General features: G+C 42.5%; 1 long non-coding RNA gene across 1 annotated transcript in view; it reads right to left on the reverse strand.

The window, feature by feature from the left end:
- The window catches only part of LOC141145802 (uncharacterized), a 39,818-nt gene extending 13,649 nt beyond the window's left edge, over positions 1–26,169 (reverse strand). The window contains exon 1 of the long non-coding RNA XR_012244647.1: positions 26,023–26,169. This is a non-coding gene — a long non-coding RNA (uncharacterized lncRNA). The remainder of the gene's footprint in view (positions 1–26,022) is intronic.
- Between the last annotated feature and the right edge of the window lie 1,528 nt (positions 26,170–27,697).

Below are 27,697 nucleotides of genomic sequence, written 5' to 3' on the forward strand. Positions count from 1 at the left end.
TGTGTAAGGTCCAAGTAGCAACTTGTTGCCTACAGAGGGCTGATGACTTTCTGCCACCCCTCTTTCTCCTTATTTGACAGTACTGGCTGCTTGATTGACTAATTGCCAAGTTCTAGAATTGTCAAATGGGAGAGAGGGGTGTATGTAATATGCTATCCCATACCGGGAAGTATGTGCCTAGTATGTATCTTTGCTCCTGACCGATTGGTGGTGGGTAAGTGCTGCCATTGGGACTGTCTAAATGTAGCTTTTTTAAGTTTTGTATAGGGAATGGTTAAGACCCCATCCCGGTATTTTTTTCCTGTCTGTGCCCATTGGAGAGATTTGCCTTCATATTCTTTTCTAGAAGGAGTAGGACATAAAAGGAGATCTCTTTAATGTGAGGTATGTCCCCGCTTAGACAGCTGTCACCAGGGCAAATTCACTTAGTAGATTTCCCCTCACCTTTTGTTCTAGTAACATCTCAAAAACTGTGGACTGTCACTCGCTTTCTGAGCCAATGTACACAAGGACCAATTAAGAAGATGAATCTCTCCAGCAGGGACACAAACATCAGTAAAAAAACAGAAAGGTTTTCCAACCCTTGCCCTTCCTACCCAAAACTGAAAAAAGTGTTGGCTTTACATTTACTTTAAAGTATTTTGCTCTGCATTGACAAAATCCCAGATTTGCTGTATGTATTTTTTAATGATTGCCAGTTTGCAATAGAACAGCAGTAATGCTCTCTCATGCATTATAGTACATGTCAAAAAGAAAAAAAGAGTCTTATTGTGCCAAGTTCAGGCTCATCAGACCTTAAATCCGGGAATAAGGGATTAAAGAGGCTTTAAGATGTAATGAAGGAGCTTCAAGTCCAGTACTCCTATGGAGTCTTGGTTCCACTGTGATGGATCAGGGTGGAGTACATCAATCAGCAGCCTTAGTGTAAGTCAATGCAGGATATATCACAGGAAGAGATGTGGGTGGGGATGGATGGATGGATGACTGCTCAGATTGTCATGCAGCAGGGCCCATTAAGTCTGGGAGTCCTCAATAACAAGTAGGAAACAAAGGTGGCCACAGCACAAACATCAATATGAGCATGTATCATTTATTAAAAGCATAAAGGCACACTTACATATGGATAAGCAAAGGGCTGCAAAACTGTGAAGAGCAGCGCAGTCAGGATCGAACTATCGAGAGCAAAAAAGGAGCATTTCAGAGGCCCTGCCTCCTTTTTCAAGTAACCTCTGAAACACGTTGTACATGCCCCCTTTTCACTCTGGATGGTTGTTACTTTGATCCAGTTCCGCACTCACTGTGCATCTGTGGGCAGCAGAGAGATTACATAATCTCTCACTGCCCGCCCTGACTCTGGGACAGATCTGCATCGTGTGGCAGGTGACATGACAAGTGGCAAGCTGCATCTAGTGGCAGGTGATGTGGCAAGTGACAATCTGCATCTGGTGGCAGATGACGTGGCAAGTGACAATCTGCATCTGGTGGCAGATGATGTGGCAAGTGACAATCCGCATGTTGTGGCAGGTGACATTACAAGTGACAAGCTGCATCTGGTGGCAGGTGACGTGGCAAGTTACAATCTGCATCTGGTGGCAGACAACGATGGCAAGTGATAAGCTGCATCTGGTGGCAGGTAATGTGGCAAGTGACATGCTGCATTTGGTGGCAGGTGATGTGGCAAGAGACAAGCTGTATCTGGTGGCAGGCGATGGTGGCAAGTGACAATCTGCATCTGATGGCAGGCGACGGTGGCAAGTGACATGCTGCATCTGGTGGCAGGCGATGGTGTCAATTGACATGCTGCATCTGGTGGCAGGCGATGGTGGCAAGGGACAAGCTGCATCTGGTGGCAGGTGATGGTGGCAAGGGACACACTGCATCTGGTGGCAGGCGACGGTGGCAAGTGACAAGCTGTATCTGGTGGCAGGCAGCAGTGGCAAGTGACAAGCTGCATCTGGTAACAGGTGACGGTGGCAAGGGACACACTGCACCTGGTGGTAGGTGATGTGGCAAGAGACATGCTGCATCTGGTGGCAGGCGACGGGTGCATATGACACACTCAGGGCTCTTTATAATTCTGCAATATGGTGAATTGAATTGTTTCTTTTTATATTACAATGTTTTAATAGAAATAATGTGCTTCAATCACCAGCCCTTGCCCCGACATAATGCCCGCGAAAAACTTTATTTTCTGGCAGTGTCCCCCTGAGACTAGACTCTGGATCCGCCCCTGGCTGCGCTGTTCTTCACCATCTTCACAGTTTTGCAGCCCTTCACTTATCCATATGCTTTTAATAAATGATACAAGCCCATTATAGTATATGTCACCTGGTCTGGATGATTACTGTAAAGCTATTGTGTTCATATTCAAAGTCTGACCAAACTATTTAAAAAAACTTTGGATTTACAAGGATCAATATATAACAATGACTAGGGGAGACATTATTGAATAACAGAGGAGCAATCTGTTATTAGCTGTGATGGAGAGTCTACCATATTTCGCTATTAGGCAGCAAACACTTGGGAATTGTTAAATGTTAGATTGCGAATGATAGTCCAAAGAGTATCAGCTTCAGAAGCATGCAGAAAAGTATTTAAAATATAACAGCTTTCTTAAAGCTCTTGAAACAGACATTAGCTATCGTCTGAGAATGTTGAATATAGATCTTAATAAGAGTGCTGATTGTAGCTTTAAAGTAGAACTATAAACATGTTTTTTTTCCATTTTGGATAGAGTAATAGAGGGTCCCATTTTGTAGATTTCTTTTCACTTCCTGTCCCATAGCCAAACAGGAAGTGAGAGGAAATCTGTAAAAATTCCTTGGGGCCCCCCAGGTCACCAGAAATAGTGTCCCCCATTGGAAGATTTCCCCTCTATTACTTTTCTGGGGATAACCCAAAGATTGAGATTTTCTTTTACTTTCACTTTCAATAATAATGGTAAACAGGACAAATAGAGAGAGTAAATCTCCTTAACGGGAGCACAGACGGCAATATAAACTGATAGGTGTTCTAATCGCTCTCCACTCTATCCAAAACTAACAAAAAAAGTTTTGCCTTTAGTTATACTTTAAATATGGTTTTATCAGGCTTTGGTAACTTTTACAAACTATATTTTTGGTTCCTGTGTGATTTAACCACTTGCCAACCGCCCCATAGCCAAATGACGGCTGCAGGGCGGCTGGATAACTCTGGGATCACATCATATGACGTGATTCCAGAAAACTGCTCCCGCGCGCCCCCTGGGGCGCGCACACGGGAACATCCGTGACCACCAGAATCGCGGCCGTTTACCATGTGATCGCTCCGTCAAATGACGGAGCGATCACATGTAAACAAACCGGTTCCTCCCTCCCCTCTCTGTACCGATCGGTACAGAGGGGAAGAGATCGGATGGGTGCCGCGCTGTGGGCTGGATGTGTAGTGCCCACAGCGCAGCTCAGTGACATGTACAGTCACATCCATCCATCCATGCTCAGCCATCCCCCCCATGCTCTGCAATGACCCTGTGCAATACTCTGCAATGATCCTGTGCAACCCTGTGCAATACTCTGCAACCCTGTGCAATACCCTGCAATGATCCTGTGCAACCCTGTGCAATACTCTGCAACCCTGTGCAATACTCTGCAATGATCCTGTGCAACTCTGTGCAATACTCTGCAACCCTGTGCAATACTCTGCAATGACCCTGTGCAACCCTGTGCAATACTCTGCAACCCTGTGCAATACTCTGCAATGACCCTGTGCAACACTGTGCAATACTCTGCAACCCTGTGCAATACTCTGCAATGATCCTGTGCAACCCTGTGCAATACTCTGCAATGATCCTGTGCAACCCTGTGCAATACTCTGCAATGATCCTATGCAACCCTGTGCAATACTCTGCAATGATCCTGTGCAACCCTGTGCAATACTCTGCAATGATCCTGTGCCACCCTGTGCAATACTCTGAAACCCTGTGCAATACTCTGCAACCCTGTGCAATACTCTGCAATGATCCTGTGCCACCCTGTGCAATACTCTGCAACCCTGTGCAATACTCTGCAATGATCCTGTGCAACCCTGTGCAATACTCTGCAACCCTGTGCAATACTCTGCAATGACCCTGTGCAACCCTGTGCAATACTCTGCAACCCTGTGCAATACTCTGCAATGACCCTGTGCAACACTGTGCAATACTCTGCAACCCTGTGCAATACTCTGCAATGATCCTGTGCAACCCTGTGCAATACTCTGCAATGATCCTGTGCAACCCTGTGCAATACTCCGCCATACCCCGCCATACTCCGCCATACTCCGCCATACCCCGCCATACTCCGCCATGCCCCGCCATGCCCCGCCATACTCGGCCATGCTCGGCTGTACTCGGGTGTCATTTTTGGTATGTACATGCTATGTGTTAGAAATATTGTATAAATAAATAACTTTGTGTTAAAAAAAATGTGTTTTAACCACTTCCTGCCCGCCGGCCGTCATACAACGTCCTTGACTTTGTGCGGGGATATCTGAATGGTGGGTGCAGCTACAGGCATCATTCAGATATCATCTTTTTCAGCCGGCGATTCCCTACACCATAAGAATGATCATAGCGGCTGTTCTGCTGCTTGATCATTCTTACGGGAGGCGAGAGGGGACCCCCCCTCTCGCCGCCCTCAGGTGCTTCTACCGACTCACCGCTACGATCGAAGCCAGGATCTTTTTTTTTTTTTTTATTTCAGGCTTCCCAGCCTAGAGGTGAGATGTGGGGTCTTATTGACCCCATATCTCACTGTAAAGAGGACCTGTCATGCCATATTCCTATTACAGGGGATGTTTACATTCCTTGTAATAGAAATAAAAGTGATCAAAAAATTTATTTTTTGGAAAAAAGCCTCAAACTAAAATAAATAAAGTAAAATGAACAATAAAAAAAAAAAAAAAAAATTTCCCCGTGTCCCCGTGTGCTCGCAGTCAGAAGCGAACGCATACGTAAGTTGCGCCCACATATGAAAATGGTGTTCAAACCACACATGTGAGGTATCGCTGCGATCGGTAGAGCGAGAGCAATAATTTTGGCCCTAGACCTCCTCTGTAACTCACAACATGTAACCAGTAAAATTTTTTACAGCGTCTCCTATGGGGATTTTGAAGTAGCGAAGTTTGGCGCCATTCCACGAGTGTGTGCAATTTTGAAGGGTGACATGTTAGGTATCTATTTACTCGGCGTAACTTCATTATTCACATTATGTAAAAACATTGGGCTAACTTTACTGTTTTGTTTTTTTGAAACGTGTTAGAAAAATTGCTGCGCAAATACCGTGCGAGATAAAAAGTTGCAATGACCGCCATTGTATTCTCTAGGGTCTTTGCTAAAAAAATATATATAATGTTTTGGGGTTGTATGTAATTTTCTAGCAAATAAATTATGATTTTTACATGTAGGAGAGAAATGTCAGAATTGGCCTGGGCACTCCAGAACGCCTGATGGTGTTCCGTGCATGTTGGGCCTCTGTATGTGGCCACGCTGCGTAAAAGTCTCACACATGTGGTATCACCGTACTCGGGAGTAATAGCAGAATGTGTTTTGGGGTGTAATTTGTGGTATGCATATGCTGTGTGTGAGAAATAACCTGCTAATATGACCATTTTGTGAAAAAAAAAAAGAAAAAAAAATCTTGATTTTGCAAAGAATTATGGGAAAAAATGACAACTTAAAAAAACTCATCATGCATCTTTCTAAATACCTTGGAATGTCTTCTTTCCAAAAAGGGGTAATTTGGGGGGTATTTGTACTTTTCTGGCATGTTAGGGTCTCAAGAAATGAGATAGGCCGTCAGTAATTCAGGTGTGATCAATTTTCAGAGATTGGCACCATAGCTTGCGGACTCTATAACTTTCACAAAGACCAAATAATATACACCAATTTGGCTTATTTTTACCAAAGATATGTAGCGGTATACATTTTGGCCAAAATATATGAAGAAAAAATTACTAATTTGCAAAATTTTATAACAGAAACGAAGAAAAATGCATTTTTTTACAGAATTTTCGGTCTTTTTTCTTTTATAGCGCAAAAAATAAAGAACCCAGCGGTGATTAAATACCACCAAAAGAAAGCTCTATTTGTGTGAAAAAAAGGACAAAAAATTCATTCGGGTACAGTGTTGCATGAATAATTGTCATTCAAAGTGTGAGAGCACTGAAAGCTGAACATTGGTCTGATTATTGAGGGGGTTTAAGTGCCCAGTGGTCAAGTGGTTAAAGGGGAGTTCCACTTAAAAGTGAAACTTCCACTTATCCATCTCCTCCCCCCCTCTGGTGCCACATTTGGCCCCTTTTGGGGGGGGGGTTACCTGTGTTTGACAGGTACCGTTCCCCACATCTGGAGACCGAGCTGCAGTGCCGTCTCTCGGAAGTTCGCCCCCCCTCCTTCCTCTGCCGCCGGGCCAATTAGAAAGGCTTCACTGGCGCGTTCCCTTATCAGGAATGGCGGTGGCTGCGCCCAACAGCCGATCTCAAGATCGGCTGGGGTGGTGACATCGCAGGATCCCTGAACAGGTAAGTGTCCATATATTAAAAGGGGGGACTGGACCTCCTTTTTAGGTCAGTTTAAATGGAGCCTTTCAAACATGCAGTTGACTTGACAGGCATTATTGTGTGCATTTTGGTGCTAATGCACCTTAGGCCCCATTTACACCTGGGAGCTTTGTAGCTCAAAGCTCCAAAATGCTCAACATACAAAATCTCATGGTTTTCAGTTGTGTTTGTGCAAACCTTAGCGTAGCTTGAAATTTGAAGCTTGCAGCTATAAAAAATACATGACTTTCTTTTCAGCTTACACTCTTCAAGTGTTTGTGGCCCCAAAAGAGATTAATAGGAACACCTGAAAAACACTCAAACATGCCCGAAAGAAATGTGCGAAAATGACCTTATCACGGTTTTTTATTCCATACTAATGAGCTTTCAATTAATAATATTAACCCCTTCAGCCCTGGAAAGATTTACCCCCTTAATGACCAGGCCATTTTTTGCGATACGGCACGGCGTCGCTTTAACTGACACTTGCGCGGTCATGCGATGTTGTACAAAAACAAAATTGATGTCCTTTTTTTTCCTATAAATAGAGCTTTCTTTTGGTGGCATTTGATTACCTCTGCAGTTTTTTATTTTTTGTGCTATAAACAAATAAATAGCGACAATTTTGAAAAAAAAAAACAGTGAAAAAAAAAAACGAATTTCTTCACCAGTTTAGGCCAATATGTATTCTTCCACATATTTTAGGTAAGAAAAAAAATTGCAATAAGCGTATATTGATTGGTTTGCGCCAAATTTATAGTGTCTACAAAAGAGGGGATATATTTATGGCATTTTTATTATAATTTTTTTTTTTACTAGTAATGGCGGTGATCAGCAATTTTTAGCGGGACTGCGACATTGCGGCAGACAGATCGGACACTTTTGACACTTTTTTTGGGACCGATGACATTTATACAGCGATCAGAGCTAAAAATAGCCTCTGATTACTGTATAAATGTCACTGGCAGGTAAGAGGTTAAGGGGTTAACACTATGGGGTGATCAAGGGGTCAAGTGTTCACTAGGGAGGTGTTTCTAACTGTGGGGTGAGTGGACTGGCTGGGAGTAGAGAGAGATCGCTGTTCCTGATTACTAGGAAAAGCTAATCTCTACTTCCCTGGCAGAATGGGGATCTGTCCGTTTACATTGACAGATCCCCGTTCTAGCTCTCTGAAGAGCGATTGCGGCTCACCGGCGGACATGGGCCACGTGCATCCCCTAACTCTTAAAGTGACGGCCGTACACCTACAGTGATTTGCGCAGCCGTGCCAACCTGCTGCAGTATAATGATGGTGGCTGGTCAGCAAGCAGTTAAAAAAACACTCAAGTCTCAGACACTCGCAAATACGCCTGTACAAATACTTAAAAATAGCCTGCAAAATGACCATAGATGCTCAGCTAAAGTGTGAGTGCAGCCAAAAGACACAATCATCACTTTGCTGAGAACTTTATTCCACACTCTGAGGCCTTCATCCACCCTTTGATGAAGTCACTTGAGCAGTGACGCAACACGTCAGGGAGGAGTCAGGTGTTGTCACTTCCGGGTCGCGGCCGAGACAGGAAGTACTCTGTCCTGTGCTGTTTATCCAGTTTTTTTCATGTAAGTTACTACGTTGTGTTTTAATAAAACTGTGTTGGATTACTACACGATGGGGTTATTCCTTTATATTGCATGCCCCCACCTTACTTGCCAAGCCTGAAGCCTTCCATCAGAGACCCGCCAGTACTGGGACGATTGGAGGGGATCGATCGATTATTGGATCATCTGCTTCCAGACTGCAGGCTTGGCTTGACCCGTAGGGGTCTTTAATAGAGGTGAGAGGCTGGGGGAATCGTTTGGCGCACCACGGATTGTCGGTGATTGGAGGAATTTGAAACCGATCATTCTCTGCACATGCACTTTTGTTTTTTTGCATGAACTGTTATATGAAGATTGCACTTGTTGGACTATGCACCTTTATTTATTGAATTAGCATTTTTTTTTGCACTTTTTTGCACTATATGCGATTTTTTTCATAATATGTGATTTTCTTCATTTTTATGTGCCTCATGAGTTTTATTGGATTCACTGACTGTATTTCTACATTTTTGGACTTATTTATGCGATTTTTTTATCCATGCGACTTTTTTTCACTTTATGCAATTTTTTTTTATATTTTCACTTTTATATACTTTATGAGGTTTATTGGATTTATTGAATGTTATTTCTACACGTTATTATCCTGTTAGTCACTTGATGTCACATTGAAGAATTGTCATTAGCTACACTATTTAGTCACATTATTTTTGTGATATTTGATTTACTTTTACATTCTAGTTAGCGCCACATATTTCTTTTATCCTATTGTTTTTTTTGTGTGGGAACACTTTTTATATGTTTGGCGGCTTCTCTCATCCTTAATTTATTTATTTTTTTCACTTTGGTTTTGCGCACTTGTTCCCCCCTCCTTTTCAATTGGCGCTCCTCGCCTCACAGAGGACATCTAGGGATGTAATCAGGGCACTGTTCATCAGTGCCCTGATTACAATTAAGTGCCCACCAGTGCCAGCAATGCCAGCAATGCCACTGATAGCAATCAGTGCCAACCAGTGCCCACAATTGGCACCAATCTGTGCCCACAAGTGCCAGCAATCAGTAGCCATCAGTGATGCCAGTCAGTGCTGGCTGTCAGTGCTGCCCATCAATGCCCATCAATGCTTATCACTGCTGCCCATCAGTGCCGCCTATCTGTGCCCACCAGTGCCACCCATCAGTGCCGCCTATCAGTGCTCATCAGTGCCACCTATCAGTGCCCATAAGTGTGGCATATTTGTGTCTCCTCATCAGTGCCACCTAATCAGTGCCCATAAGTGCCGCGTCATCAATGCCCATCAGTGTCCATCAGTGCTGCCTCATCATCAGCGTCCATCAGTGAAGGAGAAAAATTACTTATTTACAAAATTTACTGACAGTGATTAAATACCACCATAAGAAAGCTCTATTTGTGTGAAGGAAATTATAAAAAATTCACATGGTGACAGTGTAGCATGACCGTGGAATTGTCACTCAAAGTGTGACGGCGCTGAAAGCTGAAAAATGGCCTGGGCAGGAAGGGGGTTAAGTGCCCAGTATTGAGGTGGTTAAAGTGATGCTGTTTACATCACTGGACCCTCTATGTCACTAAAGGGCTATGGTGTCAAGGGGAGGAACCATTGAGCACTGTGGGGGGTACAGGAGATTGTCACATATGGAACTCTTGGTTTCCTAAAAAAAAATGTTTGAGGATGATTTCTCATCAATGGAGTCATCTTCTGTAGCACTTGCCTGTGTGTTTAGGAGCATATACAGCAACTGCAATGAGCAAAAATGGTACGTGTCTTGAGTTCTGTAAAGATCACTTTAACATTTTGTGAAATATTATTAAATAAGGACATAAGTAGAAAAATATTATTGTTCTTGGACTTTTCTGCATGTGTAAAATAAATAATTAACAATAGTTTGCGTAACACTATCCTATTCTTCAACGCGAGTAAAAGGGTTATTATCATTCTAATTCAAAACAACCAAATGAAATGACTTTTATAGATTAGACATCAACAGCAAAGGGAAGCCATAATATGAGGGTAGACTATAAATACAAGTTGTCAGATTCCCATTATCTCAGTAGACTGCGGTAACAGTATAAAAAGAGTAGCATGAAAAGCCTTTTTTCCTCCCTTTATTATGTACCTTGCCATGATGCCATTATCTCATAAACAGGCCTTAGAAGTCTGCGTAAAGATGTCTTCATGATAAAAGTCATGTTTTTATGTTTATGTAATAACAGAGATCTATTTATTTGTAGCATTGTAATTCTCAGTATAGTAATAGGCGCCACAGTCTGGGCTGAGCTTCCCTGTAAGCCTGCTTGGGGCATTGTTAAAGCAACACTCACTTTTATACCCAAGAAACTGTAAAGAAACTTCAAAGCTTTTTCTCCCATTTCCATGCATTCAAAGAGGAAGGTGGTACCAGCACCCATTGCTTGCAAAGCAACCGGGGAGAGCTCCCAACCAAGATAAACAAAAATGATATTTTCAGGTCCACCCAAGACTTAAAGTGGTTGTAAACCCTAAAAAATAAAAAAAAACAACAAAAAAAAAAACAACCTGCAAAGGCATAATGAGCTAGTATGCATAGCATGAATGAATGTATGAATTACTTACCTGAGATTGAAGCCCCAGCAGCCGTCCTCATTCACCACTCCAGCGGCCGACATCGCTCCCGAAGTTACTTCTGGGTATCGCAGGCCTCGGGGCTGTGATTGGCCGGAGCCACGATGACGTCACTCCGTTGTGCCGTTGTTTCAGTTTGCTTCAGTGCGCATGTGCCGATGACGTCAGCACATGCAAATACAGGGGATATCTCCTAAACCGTCCAGGTTTAGGAGATATCCAGTGTAGCTACAGGTAAGCCTTATTATAGGCTTACCTGTAGCAAAAAGTGGTTGTAAAGGGTTTACAACCAATTTAAGGAGTCATAAGTAGAGAAATAAAATGTTGCTGTTTATTTTGAATCCAGTGTTCAAGTGGGGTACAGCCCATCTTTACTAAGGCAATATGCAAATAAAGTCATTAAGATCTACATACCCAATCACCAAACTGGAATGACAAATTTTTCAGCCCAAACAGGAAACAATAAACAAAATTACATAAATTATACATATAAATGAAGATAACCTGACCAGTAGTATTCAGTATTTGTTATAGGCCTAACTGACTTCATAAGTTGAGGAAAGTAGAAAAATATTGCTGGATCTATAAGGTTACTTTATTGGTATTGGCATCTTAAAATATTGATGTTGATGTAAATAATCTGATTCCCGGGCAGGCAGCTTCTACTAGACATGTGCGGATTGTTTCGTTCTGGATCGAAATTCAGATATTCAAATTTTCAGTTAATCGGGAATTCGGATGTATCCGAATTTCTGAATTATAATAGTAACAAATTTTACCGAATCTGAAATAACGAAGGATGAAATTCGGATAGTTTTCAAATTGAATTAGGACATTTTTCGAATCTAATTTAAATCATTTTTTAATCGAATTCAAATTTCAGAAGAGAATAAAATAGAATAGAAGATAAAGCAATAGAATAGAAAATATAATAGAATAGAAAATAATAGAGTAGAAAATAAAAGAATAGAATGTAATAGAGTAAAACAGAACAGAATACAAAATGCAAGAATTGAAAAAATAGTATAGAAAATAAAGGGTTAGCATAAAACTAAAGGAATAGAATAGAATATAAAAGAATAGAATAGAAAAGAATAGAAAAGAATGGAGTAAAACAGGATAAAAAAAAAACAGAGGATAAAAGAACAGGAAATAAAAGAACAGAATAAAATAGAATACAACCGTCGTCTGAAATTCGAATTTCAAAATAAATAAATTTGAATTTAAATAGAAAAAAAAGAATAGAATAGAAAAGAGTAGAATAAAATAGAATATAACCTTCTTCCAAAATTCGAATTTCGAATATAATAAATTCAAATTTGAATAGATTAGAATAGAAAATAAAAGAATAGAGTAAACAACATATTGGAATGAAATAGAAAGAATATAACCATCTTCCAAAATTCATATTTCAAATATAATTAATTAGAATTCGATTAGAATAGAAAATAATAGAATAGAAAAGAATAGAATTAAAAATGAAATAATAGAAAAGAATAGAATTGAAAAAAAAAAGAAAATAATAGAAAAAATATAATATCTTCCGAAATTGGAATTTCAAATAAAATATATTTGATTTTGAATAGATTTCGAATGAATGTCGAATGGAATTCAAATTGATTTGAATTTTCTGAAATCGGTCGAATTGAGTACGAAAAAAAACCAAATTTAATAAATTTAACTAATTTAACTAAACGACTTTAAGTAAATTTTAATTGATTAAAATAATTACGAATACAAATTAAATGAAATAAATTAACTTAACTTAGGCTGGGTTTACACTAATGGGAATTGGCATGACAGGAGAGTGTGACCGGCCACGGTCTGCACTGGAAAAGGGTCCTGTGTATATTTGACTCCGTTTCAGGTGTGAATTCAGGCAGAAATTCAGACCTTATTCGCACCTGAATCGATATACAGCCGTACCCCCTGCTATGAGCTGCGGCCAGTATGAGCCCAGCCTAAACAAATTTATGGAAATAACGAATCGAAACAAAACACATTTTTTTCGTTCTTCACGTGTCCAGCTTCCATACCCCAGAGGATATCCACAATCTCCTTGGCTTGTAGTGTAATGTAGCCAAAATGGAAATTGAAGCCAAACTAAATGGTTTTAGCTATGGCTCTGAGAAGGGAATATTGTATTGATCTGGAAATAGACATGTGCACTGCCGAAAAATTTGTTCGTTTTCGTTTCATTAGGTTTTTTGTTTTTTTTTTCAGGTCATTCGTTATGATCGCAATTTGTAAATTTGAAAATTCGAAAATTCGAAAATCCGAAAATAAGAAAGAAAATCCAAAAATCTGAAAGAATAACTAACTAATACTAACTATTAAATTCTAGGTATTGGAATTTCCTTCCAAATAGTGAACGTAACGAATACAAATTTATCTGAAGTGGAACGAATGGAACGGAACGAATTAATAATAAATAAAAATAATAATAAAAAGTTTTTATTATTGTTATTTATTATTATTAATTTGTTATGTTCCATTCGTTTAGATATGGCATTCGTTATTTCGGATAATTCGTAACTGCGGATAAATTCGTATTCGTTGCGTTCACTAACAATCAAATTTTAAAGGAAATTCCAATAATAATTAATTTAATTTAATAGTTAGTAATAGTTAGGTTGTTATTAGTCAGTTATTTCTGATTTCCGAATGTTCGAATTTACAAATTTTCGAATTTACGAATTTTCGAATATTCAAAATTACAAATATTCAGAAAAATTTGTTATACGGGTTTTCGTTAATTCGGTTAATTCCAAATTAACAAATTTGTCAACATCTGGCAATGTCCTTTTATTTTTTTTTAGCCCTGATAAAGGGGGCATTTTTGGACCCCCAAATATGTTGGCTACTTTTTTGGATTGTCCCCCTGATTTTTATTGGAATAAAGTTGTTTCTGGACTTTTAGCGGTGGAGGAGTTCTTCAATTTCCATTTTTGTGACTTCATATGCTGGGTGCCTTAACAAAGACTGGCTTGGAATACATTTAAAACATCTACCAACCACTATGGTGACCAAGGTGACTTTGGCTAATGCCCTAATTAGTCATGTTTCAAAATAACATCTTTTGAATCCCTGGTAAAATTATACCATTTTGAGAAAAAAAATGCTAATTTGGGATTGCAAAATAATACAAATTCACAGAATTTTGGACTTCAATCAGTACCTCCAGTATATGCTCTTGTTGCACCAACATTCCTGCTGCTTTCCACCTGTGCTATATTCTGGAACACAAATCTAATATTAATAAAATCAATGATTTAAGGTTTTTTCATCCATAAAAATTGTACCCCATAAAAACACATCCTAAGGCTAGTAATATTTGTTATACCACAGACTACTAATATTTTATTTATCACATAATCAGTCTTTTACATCATAAACACATATTCACAAAGCAGATATCGGGGTGGATTTACTAAAGGAGCAGTTGCTCTAAAGCTTACTAAAGGAGGTAACGTTTTGCAGACTTCCATCATCCAATCATCTGCAAGCAAACATTTTGGGGTTTTTTTCTTTTATTTTCCTTGCATGTGATTGGGTATCCTTTTTAAAGTTAAGCCCCGTCTCATTTACTAAGCTCTGGAGCAACTGCCCTTCCAGAGCGCAACTGCACTTGAAAAGTGCACAGTCTATTTGCCTTTAGTAAATCAACCTCAGTGTGTCCTCTTTTTTGAAGATGTATCAACTGCAAAAGGTTGGAGCATTGGTGAATATGTAGTGGCAAGTGGCAAGGCTAGAATAGAAAGGCATCAGAAAGACCCAGGTAATGAACATTTAGTGAATGGGCTGGATTACAGATGTTCTCCAGAAAAGTAGACTGAGGAGAAAGAATAAAGTAGTGATGTATCATCCATATGTGCAGGGTGTTCACTGCACACGGGCCCCCATGAGGGGGGAGGGGGCACTGTGACCCACACTGCACACATGGATGATTGTTCCTTGATCAGGATGATGATCGGTGTGGCAGAAGGACAGTTGCGAGCACCGATTTCCCTGCATGGCTTTTCAGACAGCTGCTTCTCCTCCTCTCCTTCCGTGGCTGTCAGCTGAAATGCAATACAGGGAGATCGGTGCTCGCAACTGTCCCTCTGCCACATCGATCATCCCCCCAATGTCCATCGTGTCCTTCTACTCCTGTCCCGTGTTCTCTGGACCCCTGTCCAACACCTCTGACCGCTGTGTCCTCCTCCTACAGCCCCGTGTTCTCTGGCCCCTGTCCAACCCCTCCAACTGCTGTGTCCTCCTCCTCCAGCCCCATGTTCTCTGGCCCCTCTCCAACCCCTCTGACCGCTGTGTCCTCCTCCTCCTCCAGCCCCATGTTCTCTGGCCCCTGTCCAACCCCTCTGACCGCTGTGTCCTCCTCCTCCTCCTCCAGCCCCATGTTCTCTGGCCCCCGTCCAACCCCTCTGACCGCTGTGTCCTCCTCCTCCAGCCCTGTATTCTCTGGCCCCTGTCCAAACCCTCCAACCGCTGTGTCCTCCTCCTCCTCCTCCAGCCTCGTGTTCTCTGGCCCCTGTCCAACCCCTCTGACCGCTGTGTCCTCCTCCTCCAGCCACTTGTTCTCTGGCCCCTGTCCAAGCCCTCCGATCCCTGTGTCCTCCTCCTCCTCCAGCCTCGTGTTCTCTGGCCCCTGTCCAACCCCTCTGACCGCTGTGTCCTCCTCCTTCAGCCCTGTGTTCTCTGGCCCCTGTCCAACCCCTCCGACCCCTGTGTCCTCCTCCTCCTCCAACCTAGTGTTCTCTGGCCCCTGTCCAACCCCTCTGGCCACTGTTTCCTCCTCCTCCTCCTCCAGCCCTGTGTTCTCTGGCCCCTGTCCAACTCCTCTGACTGCTGTGTCTTCCTCCTCCTCCTCCAGCCCCATGTTCTCTGGCCCCTGTCCAACCCCTCTGACCGCTGTGTCCTCCTCCTCCAGCCCTGTATTCTCTGGCCCCTGTCCAACCCCTCCTACCGCTGTGTCCTCCTCCTCCTCCTCCAGCCTCGGGTTCTCTGGCCCCTGTCCAACCCCTCTGACCGCTGTGTCCTCCTCCTCCAGCCACTTGTTCTCTGGCCCCTGTCCAACCCCTCCGACCCCTGTGTCCTCCTCCTCCAGCCCCGTGTTCTTTGGCTCCTGTCCAACCCCTCCGACCGCTGTGTCCTCCTCCTCCAGCCCTGTATTCTCTGGCCCCTGTCCAAACCCTCCGACCCCTGCGTCCTCCTCCAACCTAGTGTTCTCTGGCCCCTGTCCAACTCCTCTGACCACTGTGTCTTCCTCCTCCTCCTCCAGCCCCATGTTCTCTGGCCCCTGTCCAACCCCTCTGACCGCTGTGTCCTCCTCCTCCAGCCCTGTATTCTCTGGCCCCTGTCCAACCCCTCCTACCGCTGTGTCCTCCTCCTCCTCCTCCAGCCTCGTGTTCTCTGGCCCCTGTCCAACCCCTCTGACCGCTGTGTCCTCCTCCTCCAGCCACTTGTTCTCTGGCCCCTGTCCAACCCCTCCGACCCCTGTGTCCTCCTCCTCCTCCAGCCTCGTGTTCTCTGGCCCCTGTCCAACCCCTCTGACCGCTGTGTCCTCCTCCTCCAGCCCCGTGTTCTCTGGCCCCTGTCCAACCCCTCCGACCCCTGCGTCCTCCTCCTCCTCCAACCTAGTGTTCTCTGGCCCCTGTCCAACCCCTCTGACCACTGTGTCCTCCTCCTCCTCCTCCAGCCCTGTGTTCTCTGGCCCCTGTCCAACTCCTCTGACTGCTGTGTCCTCCTCCTCCTCCTCCAGCCCTGTTTTCTCTGGCCCCTGTCCAACCCCTCCGACCGCTGTGTCCTCCTCCTCCTCCTCCAGCCCCGTGTTCTCTGGCTCCTGTCCAACCCCTCTGATTGCTGTGTCCTCCTCCAGCCCTGTATTCTCTGGCCCCTGTCCAACCCCTCTGACCGCTGTGTCCTCCTCCTCCAGCCCCGTGTTCTCTGGCCCCTGTCCAACCCCTCCGACCGCTGTGTCCTCCTCCTCCTCCTCCAGCCCCGTGTTCTTTGGCTCCTGTCCAACCCCTCCGACCGCTGTGTCCTCCTCCTCCAGCCCCGTGTTCTTTGTCCCCCTCTCGTTTCCCCGCAGCCGCCTCCCTCCTCTCTTCTCCCAGCAGCTGCGGGGGATGTGTCAGGATGGAGAACGGAGGAAGGGGCCTATATATATGTCATTTACTAACTCCTTCCTTTTCTGAATTGGACATAGAGAGCGATCGCTACCGAATCATTGTGTCATTCAATCATTGTGAAAAAAACAATATAAAAATAAATTGTAAAAAATAATGAAAAAATAAGTAAATTCTGACACTGTCCATTGTTCTATTGACACCATCCAGTGGCCCCCAAAAAACAATTTGAACAAAAACAAAAAGCAAAAAAATTAAATTGTAAAAAAATAATTAAAAAAAATAAAGAACTACTGTCCTCTGTCCTGCTGACACCATTCTGCACATACTACCTGTCACGGATTACGCATGCCCACGGCGACTAGCTAACCGCGACGTGCGTTCCGTGACTGGGGTATATGAGGAACTAAGGGAATAAGGGGAAACTTATACTGCGCATGTAAGACTGGCTGTGGTACTTTCACAGCCTGCACTACCATTGACCACCACTACAGGGAGACTCCACTCCAATCCAGCTAGCTGACCACACACAGGCAGATACAAATCTTACATGCAATCTGGTGCACTCTAAGGGTTGGGGAGCAGTCTAGCAATTAGCACACGCTTCTAGGGTTCCTCTAGCTATCCTGCAAGCTTGAACCCTGGTGTTAATCACTCTTCCCACTGTCCCCACACCCACACACCAGACACACAATAAACGATAGCCTGCCACCAACCAACAGTTTGTCCGCAGACTGGTCTGCGGACAAACACACAGATCTCTGTCTGGAAGATCTGTTAGCTTACAATCTGCCAACACGCAGTTCAATTGCATACCGATTGGCACATAACTTAGACTGAGTACTTAGGCACTAAAATACAACAACCTCTCCAGAGATATGAGTCCTAGCCTAGTACACAGAAGTCACTTATTAATTTTATCATTTAATATCCCGAAAGTGGGCAGTGCATAAAAGATATACAAGGAAAAAGAGTTACTAAAAAAGATTAAAAAAATACAGAAAGACACACAATTTGGCAATTTGCTATGAAAATAAAAGGGGATAAAAACAGAAATAAACTTTACCGAAGTCTATCATCTTGTAGAAGCACACTGGAACATGTGGGAACTCCCCAGTTTCAAACTGGCTTCATGGGAGAACGATGTCCATATCTCAGGCTACCCAGTTTATTGAAATATGGATGTGGGCTGGACTTTAGCCCTTGGCCAATCAACCCTGGGGGATGTTCCTGTCTCAGCCCACAGGGTGTTTTGTGTTCTGAAATTACCAGAGTCGAATTGGCTCAGAACGGCGCTGATTGCTGGGTCATGGACAGGATTTCCGATACCAGCGCATCAGTCTGATCGCGACAGTACCAATCACTACCTGCCTGCCAAAATCAGGCACCATATAACAATTTTGTGTGCTTCTCTAGGATTCCACACATGCTAAAAATACGGAGTTACATGTACATGTAACCCATCACGTGTACGATCAAACGGAATTATTTTCATCCCTCTGACGCTAATAATTGAGCTTTTATGAGAGATAAACTAGGTTCCTTAGACCTGTTAATATTAATCAAAGTTTGCAGACCAGCCGGGGCCTGGCGAATGCCCCCTGAGGATCCGTGTAGCCAAAATGACTAGCAGTTTTCTTTGAAGCCTCAGGAAGGTGGCAATCTATGTTTACTCTAATGGGAACTTTTATTGGCATCTAGGGGTCACTTTGTTCTTAGAAACTGGCTCTGTCCTTTTCAAATGCTAATGAAAGAACATATGTGCATGACTGATATTGAATACTATATTTTTAATAACCCAGAATTAAACTAAATCTACAATTACACTACTTTTACAGATCACATCACATCTTGCTAAGGCAAAACTATCCTACACGTACTTTTCGTTACACTACCCACCACTGTACACTCCGCACAACTCTCCTGCATATACTACCCACCGCCACACACTCCATACTCCTCTCCTGCGAACACCCAACAATATGCGGTGTTCGGGGCAAATTCAAAAGCCGCCGCAACAGCGTTAGTCTATGGGACATTAACATGAAAAATCAAGTGTTCTTTTTAAAGGCTTATATAAAAGTTATTGTCATAAAAAGTGTTTGGGGACCTGGGGTCCTGCCCCAGGGGACATGTATCAATGCAAAAAAAGTTTTAAAAAAGGCTGTTTTTTTCAGGAGCAGTGATTTTAATAATGCTTAAAGTGAAACAATAAAAGTGAAATATTCCTTTAAATATCGTACCTGGGGGGTGTCTATAGTATGCCTGTAAAGTGGCACATTTTTCCCGTGTTTAGAACAGTCCCTGCACAAAATGACATTTCTAAAGGAAAAAAAGTAATTTAAAAGTAATAGCGGCTATAGTGAATTGTCTATGGGAGAAATCAAAAGTGCTCATTTTAATGGTTAATATGCAAGTTATTGTCATAAACAGTGTTTGGGGACCCGGGTCCTGCCCCAGCGGACATGTATCAATGCAAAAAAAAGTTTTAAAAATGGCCGTTTTTTCGGGAACAGTGATTTTAATAATGCTTAAAGCAAAACAATAAAAGTGAAATATTCCTTTAAATATCGTACCTGGGGGGGGTGTCTATAGTATGCCTGTAAAGCGGCGCATTTTTCCTGTGTTTAGAACAGTCCCTGCACAAAATGACATTTCATAAGGAAAAAAGTAATTTAAAAGTAATAGCGGCTATAGTGAATTGTCGGGTCTCGGCAATACAGATAAAAGTCATTGAAAAAAATGGCATGGGATCCCCCCAGTCCATTTCCCGTACCATTTCAAACAGGGAGGGGCGGGATCTGGGGGTCCCCTTGTTAAGGGGGGCTTCCAGATTCCGATAAGCCCCCACCTGCAGACCCCCACAACCACCGGGCAAGGGTTGTGGGGATGAGGCCCTTGTCCCCAACCAGCAAGGAAATGGGTGATGTGGTAGGTGTCACGAATACTCTGGTAGTGAAGGGGTGTTATGCCTGGTCTCATTACTGGTTGTCGGTTCCCCACATACTGAGACTGACTTCATGGCACAGAGTACCTAGGGACCTAGCCTGCAGTCACGGCGAGAGATGCAGGGGGCCCCAGGAGGAGAACAAGCATGGAGTTATGGAGAAGCGTGTTTCCTGTATCCTCTAGTAAGATATGGAACATTGTCACTGGAAGTGAGGCGACGGAAATGCTGAGTTAGTGATACAAGCTCCGTTGTACTGGCTTAGAAATACTTCACACCGGGGGAGAGGGAAGCTCTAACAGAAGTGGTTTCCATAGTGCAGTAGTGTCAACACTGTAAGAAGTATGACCATGGATTACAAAGTGTTATCTGTGCAAATTGCCCTGCTTATTTTTTAGACTTTATTCTTGCCTTAATGCTGAATTCACATGACTGGAGCTCTGGCCTGTCATAAAAGCATAAGCAAGTGCTGTTACATAGTGTCACCTAGGGTGCCTAAAGCCCCGCCCACATACTGATTACTAGACTTGTAGTCCATGTGGAACTACAAGTCTGTCTGCTGTGGTAGAAGACAAGACTTGTAGTTCATTTAATCACGGGTCTCTGTGAATGAATGGCACGGCTGAGCGGGGGAGAAGAACTCTCTATCAGGTAAGGGCAGCTTACAGCCTCCGTATATGTGGTGGCTCTCTCCAGTGTATGAGGAGATACTAAGCATGGGGGAGGGCTTTGTGTTTAAAGTTTATGGAGAGAAATGGGGGTGTTAAAATGCATGGGGAGACACTGGTGGGGTGGGGGCCTGTCAGGTAGGCTGTAAAGGGCCCCCTGCTTTTTAATGGTGACCTTCATGCTTCACCAACTAGCTACTACCGGAAAACTTTATCAAAGCAATCTAAAGATATCATTTGGGAAGAAGAGAATCATTTATCACCTACTGTCTTCTCTCAGTTGGATTTAGCTCAGGTTGTACCAAGTAATGTGTTGAAAAAGCCCTCGCTGGACCTTACCAGCCAGAACAATATAAGACCCATCTCCTTCGTCCTGTTTACATCTAAATCTTCTGAAACTCTCTACAACCATCTTAACCACTACCTCACGGTCAACAACCTTTGCGGACCCCTTACTGTCAGGCTTTTGCCTGCAACACTACAAAGAAACTGTCATAATTAAACTCACCAATGACCAACCAATGGCTAAAACCAAAGGCCACTACTCTGTACTCACACTATTAAACTTTTCTACTGCCCTTGATGCAGTTAACCACCCATTCCTCCTTAAAAAACTTCACTCCCTTTGCCTCCAAAACTTTGCTCCTTCTTGGTTCTCCTCCTGTCTTATGTTTATGCACTCCTTCAGTGTCACCTACAACTCCATCTCCTCCTCTCTGCTAAATTTTTTCATAGGGATCCCAAAAGGCTCTGTCCTCAGACCCCTTCTTTCTGCTTTCTTCACCTCCTTCCTTTGTCAGCTGATAGCCTTTCATGGCTTTCAATACCATCTCTATGCTGAGAACACCTAAATCTATCCTTCTACTCCTCAGCTCACCATTTCAGTCTGCTTTGCATCACTGTCACACCACTTGGTCTTTCAAAAACTGAGCTCTTACTGAAGGTTCTGTAAGTGCCTGATCCTCACCAGGGCTACTAATTATGCAGATATGGCTGCAAGATAGCCTCAGGATCTGACCTTTTTGATTGTATTGTTGCTGAGACATGAGCATGCAAAAGGAATCAGAGGGGGTACCAGTGGTAAAGGAGAACTGTGGTCAGGCTAAGGAAAGGCAGTAGACAAATGTAGGCTGAGGACCAGACAGAATCATAGCCAGGGACAATAAGAAACAGAAATCATGGGAAAATACAAGACAACATTTACAGAAGGTCAGCAGGCAAAGCCCTAATGCAGAAACAGACTAGCAATGGAGTCACCACAAAGCAGAATAAACTCAAATGATGCAACAGAACTGGCTGTTAAACCACAAGCAAAGAACAGATGAAACACAAATATTAAGAGTTTGGATACATTAACCAGAGCCAGGGATAAGCGACATGTAAGAGCTGGGAGAGATACAGTCTTTTAGCCAAGAGATGGGGAAAATTTACTAAAGGAACAAACCATAAAACTAAAACTGGGCAAACTGCAAGAATCTGGCCAGATATGTGCCATCACATTGCTGTCATAATATGTTTGCTGAAGCGGGCCCTGGAATAAGGAACTACTAGCACTATTGTAAAATGCCAGGACAGTGTCATGGCCTACCTGCCTGTACACCACACAATGTGTAAGTAGGTCCTCTGGCAGCACCACCACACAGTGTGCCAGGTAATCCTCCTAAAAGCCTCCACCCCTTGTCCTAATGGAAGTTCCACAGTCCTAGGACCTTACAGCAATTTCCAGGCCTATATATATTAAAATGGCACCACTGCTTCCCAATTCCTTTCTCAATAAATTAATGTCCAGTCAGAAATTGCCTTTCAAAGGCTTTACTAGTCAGTTTGTTATAACACAATCCATCTTGTAGCAAACTGTTATTTCAATATGAACATACTTCTTGCATAGAGGGATTGCATGCCAGCATTATACTTTTTTACACTTTTCCTATTCTACTCTAACATCCCAAAAGAATAATGACCAGTCCCAGATGGGGGCATCCAGATGGGAAACTCACGTGGTACTCCTACCACCACTCAATAGGGGACTTCATAGCTCCTCTTCCCATATGCCTTTCTTTCAGTTCCAACTTCACCTACCTCTATTTTAAAGCCTTTTTCTGGGAGTGAAGTCCAGTGCACACACCAGCTAAGGAACAGGGCAGATACCACACTAAAAAGATACTAACCCAGCCAAGTGCGGTCAGAAATAAATAAAAAGGAAGATGGGGCTTGGTTGGTTAAAATGAGATAGGACCAGAGCCTAATATTACCTTTCCAGAATACTCTAAAAATGTCATCCTATCCCTTTTCCGGCTTCCTGCATAGCGTGTTGTTCTCTCCAAAGCTGCAAGCACTCTTAAATTCCCATCCCTAACATGCAATCAGTATTTAAAAAAACTGAATCAAATTAATTATGAGCCACGAGATTGTTTATAACTTTGTATTATGCTATTTTTAACAATCAATATCACCACAACATAACTGATCGTTGTTGTACGCTGTTATTTGTCAAACACGCAGTCAAATTAACATATTCTGAAGACCGCAATATTCTGTTGGAGATTAATTTTTTGTTTGTCAAAATTAGTTTGAGCTCAGCTAAAACATTACAAAATAAATAACATCAAAGGCATTTGTGATAGATTATTGCTGTAATATCCATCACTCATTATTCAAAGTTTAATCGGCTCTACTTGTTCGCTAAACTTTCTCAAGGATTAGAATCCCTTTCCTTCCTATACATTTTTGTTCTCCAATTTGACTTGAACTTTCTTCTCTGTGTTGAGGATTAAGCAGTGACCTGAAAATCTTGACACGTTCAAAATCTTTCATAAATTTCATAGTCCTCAGAATCATTTTCGAGGTTTTAAAAACAGATGTACTAAAAAAAAAAAAAAAAAAAAAAAAAAAGACACAGCCTGTTTTTCTTCCTCTTTTGGACAATTTATCTCAACTAAAATGCACAGCTTTTTTTTGGGATTAAATGTTTGTAGTCCATTGCTGACATTAATGTTTATTGAGCTATGCACTAGAACACATTTTACTTGTAATTATTTTTTAGGTAGTATAATCAGAGTGCTTGATTATTTTGCAGACTTTAGCTGATTTATTAAAGTTATTAAAATTTTAATAGGAAAAAAATATTAATATAAACCCTGAAAGTTTATTTCACAACATTACATTAAATTGTTTCCATATATTTTCATTATAGTTGCTACTGCCATGATAAGGCTGCTCAAATAATGTTGTGTTTTTTTGTTTTAAAGCAATTATTTAAAAGAATATTTTAAAAAAAATGTAATTTCCATGTTTGCTCTGTGTATCACAGGTATAGTTTATTACCGATGACTCCCTTTAAAGTGGTTGTAAACTTTAGACATGAAATATGAACAAAGCCTATCCCTCTATTGTTTTTTTACTTGACTCAGTCCAGAACACTAATGCCGCGTACACACGATCGGAAATTCCGCCAGCAAAACTCCGATGAGAGATTTTTGTCGGAAAATGCGACCGTGTGTATGCTCCATCGGTCTTTTGCTGGCGAAATTCCATCCAGCAAAAAATTGAGAGCATGTTCTCTATTTTTCGGATGGGAAAAGTTCATAGCCGAAAATGCGATCATCTGTACTAATTCTGACGCGCAAAATTCCTACGCATGCTCGGAAACAAATCGACGCATGCTCGGAAGCATTGAACTTAATTTTCTCGGCTGGTCGTAGTGTTGTACATCACCGTGTTCTTGACGGTCAAAAGTTCAGAGAACTTTTGTGTGACCATGTGTATGCAAGGCAAGCTTGAGCGGAATTCCATCGTAAAAACCATCCAAGTTATTTCTGATGGAAAATCTGCTCGTGTGTTTGGGGCATTAGTGTCATTTCTGTCTGCTACTTCATTTCTCCGTTATCAGCATGAATCACTTTTGATACATTTTCCTGACACCAAGAAAAAAAAAGGTGACAGGAGAGGGAGCTCCAGCTGATTGACAGCCTCAGCTCTGTTCTTGTGTGAAGGGGGGGTCTCTTCCCGCCAATCAACTTTCAGACCTCTTCTCACTGAGCTCTGTAGAGTGTGTTTTCAGCTTCCCACTTCCCTTTTGTCTGACAGCTCAGACAAGCTTTATAAATTCTTGAATTTGAATGGATGTAAAGAAGAGAAGACTGAAGGTAAACAAATACAACTTATGTAGGAGGATCTCTGTGTAGCACCTGAGGACATTCACTTCACCAGATATACTGTATGTATGGGTTTAAACCACTTTAAGTCTTTTGTCACAGAAATTAAAAATAAACTGCTAAACGTAACTGAAAAATTATTATTTCCCAACTTTTCATAGCTCCATCATATTATACAGTATTTTAAAGCGCAATCAAACTAGTGGAGAAGTTAGGGGAGGGGTTGAAGGCCTAAGTTAGGCCAAGGTTAAAAGTGAGTTTTCAGAATATGTTTGCACCCTAAGGCTAGGTTCACATTGGAAATTTGTGCAAGTTTGTGTGTATTCCCGACGTGCAGAGAAACAGGCTGCACTTTAGCAGACACCTCAAAATGCCAATAACTCTAAATGGCACCCACAAGCATCGGTAACCATGGCACATTTATGCGCACAGCACCATGTACAGCCACTTGGAATCCTATAATGGACTCCTATGCATCTATGAGATTTTTTTGTAACGAACTGCATGAGGAACTTGGTTTATGGGAACCAATGAGGACACATCTGCCTGCATACTGGCCAGTCTTCTGAGAGGCCAGACCAGTGGGGACCAAGCCTGAGGCCTGGGAGTGGAGACACCTGGGGCAGAGCTGCATGGACCGCAGCAATCGCATCTGCATCTTTGCTACAGGGAGGCTAGAGTGTCCTCTCACCCTCTTCGTCCCACCACTTATCACTAGAGGCATTCTGTGGAGGCAGACCAGTGGGGACCAAGCCTGAGGCCTGGGAGTGGAGACACCTGGTAGCAGAGAAAAATCGCTACTGCGCACAAGTGGATAACCAGACAAGTAGTGCAAAGACACAGGCCTTGCTGCCCTCAAGGATAGGGAATCCTAATAGCCAACAAGAGAAAAAGGAAAAAGGGGCACACCAGCCATGTGCATTATCCTTTGGATGTAAATTTATTAAAAACAGTGATAAAAAGGAACTACTCACAAGCAGTTGTAGAAGATTTCACAATGTAAATATTTATTGACTGGCAGCATTCGGTCTAGGATGAACGGAGCCCTCCAGAGGTCATAGAGGAACTCACAGAGATCACTGCCAGCTGACGTGTTTCGAAGGGAACATCCCTTCTTCCTCAGAGCTCGGCAGTGAACACTCCTTCAGCAGTCCCTATATATGTGTGCCTACATGCACTTTCAGTCAATCAGAAAGAGCGCTTAGGGCCCCTCCCCCTTCCGCCCCTCAGCCCGGTGGGCGGTCAAAACAAACAATAAATAAACATAATACTATTAGTAATAATAAAACGCCCATTATAGGGGCATAGCTAGACCTTTGTTATAGGCAGTAGCATATCGTGCAAATGGTGTGTACAAATGGTTTGTAGGAGGACCCTCACCAGTCTGTGGTGTCAGGGTAGAAAAAAGTCCCTTCAGTAGCCGCTCATGGCTTCCATAAAATATGAGGAGCAGCGCTGCCAGGTCTGCACCATAATGCTGATCATCTTCCTAGTAATTGTTGCGTCCCGGAATGCACACCAGCGTGTTTGCGCTCCAGGCGGGAGGAAGGGGCAGGCCTAGCTTCACTTCCTCCGCGTCATCCATCGCCCATCAGTGACGTGGACAGCGGAGGGCTGATCGGCGCCATATTGCTGGGGGCAGGATTAAAGAGGTCAGAGAAAGACCCGCCATAGCCGTATGTGCAAACCGTTCACCAGGCTGAATGAAACACAATAGCCGCCCGGCATCAGCCTAACCCCTCAGCCGCTGTCCAGGCAGCAACATAGGCAGGACAGAGGAGAATGTGGCCCCCACGAAAAACAAATAAAAAAAAAATGAATAATAAATAATAAATAAATTATAATAAGTGACACCTGAACACCAACAGAAAATGATACCAACGTAAAAGGATCACACTGTAGATACACACCGTACATGCAAATCCCCATGCCTGCATGCCATACATGTGCACCCACACCACTGGCCCACAACTAAGTCCATCTAAAACTGTCATATGGGGAGATATCCATACATTTTGATGTTGCTGCTCACTGCTGCACTTTAGGTGGCCTTGCTACTGTTGATCTGGATGTGCCATTTTTGCCTAGTCTTTACTGTCAATTACTCTGTATTCTAAATTGTGTTACTGTCAGTATATTATGCTTGTCTCATTATTAACCATATTGGGTGACAATATATTAAGTTTAACTGGTTAATTTCATGTTTATACATTCAACCTAGTGTGTCAGAGGGGTTGAAGTTCTTGTGGAGGTTGAGGCAGAAAACAGAGGATCCCATCCTAACCATCAGCGCTACACTGGGCTAGCTGTCCACATTGTCCCCTATGTGATTACAGGGGTACTTATGTAGATGAAATAGGTGGATTTATAGAACTAGAGGCAAAACACACAACATTTGGGACAAAAGGAACCCCCCCCCCCCACCTCTTTCAAAAAGAACACTGTTTTCTTTTATTTGTCTTAATCTGGATTAGAATATTGTTTAAATGTATCAGTAGGCTTATATGAGATGACTGTATTTCTATTGATGATGAGAAAAAAGAACATTTCTATACAGGGATATAAAAACACTTTTTTTTAGGGGGGGGGGGGGGGGGGTGTTCATTTTGTTTTTTTGTTTTTATTGCTGAGAACTCTAAACTGGTAATACAGCGGTTTCACATACCTGAACATTAACATTTTGGGTGTAAATCTTTTTCCTGGAACTAAAGCATAATCCAGAAAAAGTGTTGCTGAAAGGACCCATGAGGACTTGAGCATTTTGACTTGCAAATCATGAACCATTTAATTGTTCCAAAATAGCTCTTCATAATTAGGTTACCATCATGTCTGCTTTTAAGGGAACAGAACATTAATCATTCGTCTGGCAAATGGGAATAAGGCCTTCAAATAAATAATGCTGTTATATATTTTGTAATATTGTTATTTGTAACAGTGGTAAATCTATCCATCATTAGTACACACAAAACCAATCAATATTGCTAGTTTATCAAAAAGTAACTATCTTCGCAATTTGTTTCTTACATGAAATTAAATTATATATATACAAAAACTG

Source organism: Aquarana catesbeiana, linkage group LG05 (assembly GCF_042186555.1).
Source record: "Aquarana catesbeiana isolate 2022-GZ linkage group LG05, ASM4218655v1, whole genome shotgun sequence".
Classification (NCBI taxonomy): Eukaryota; Metazoa; Chordata; class Amphibia; order Anura; family Ranidae; genus Aquarana; species Aquarana catesbeiana.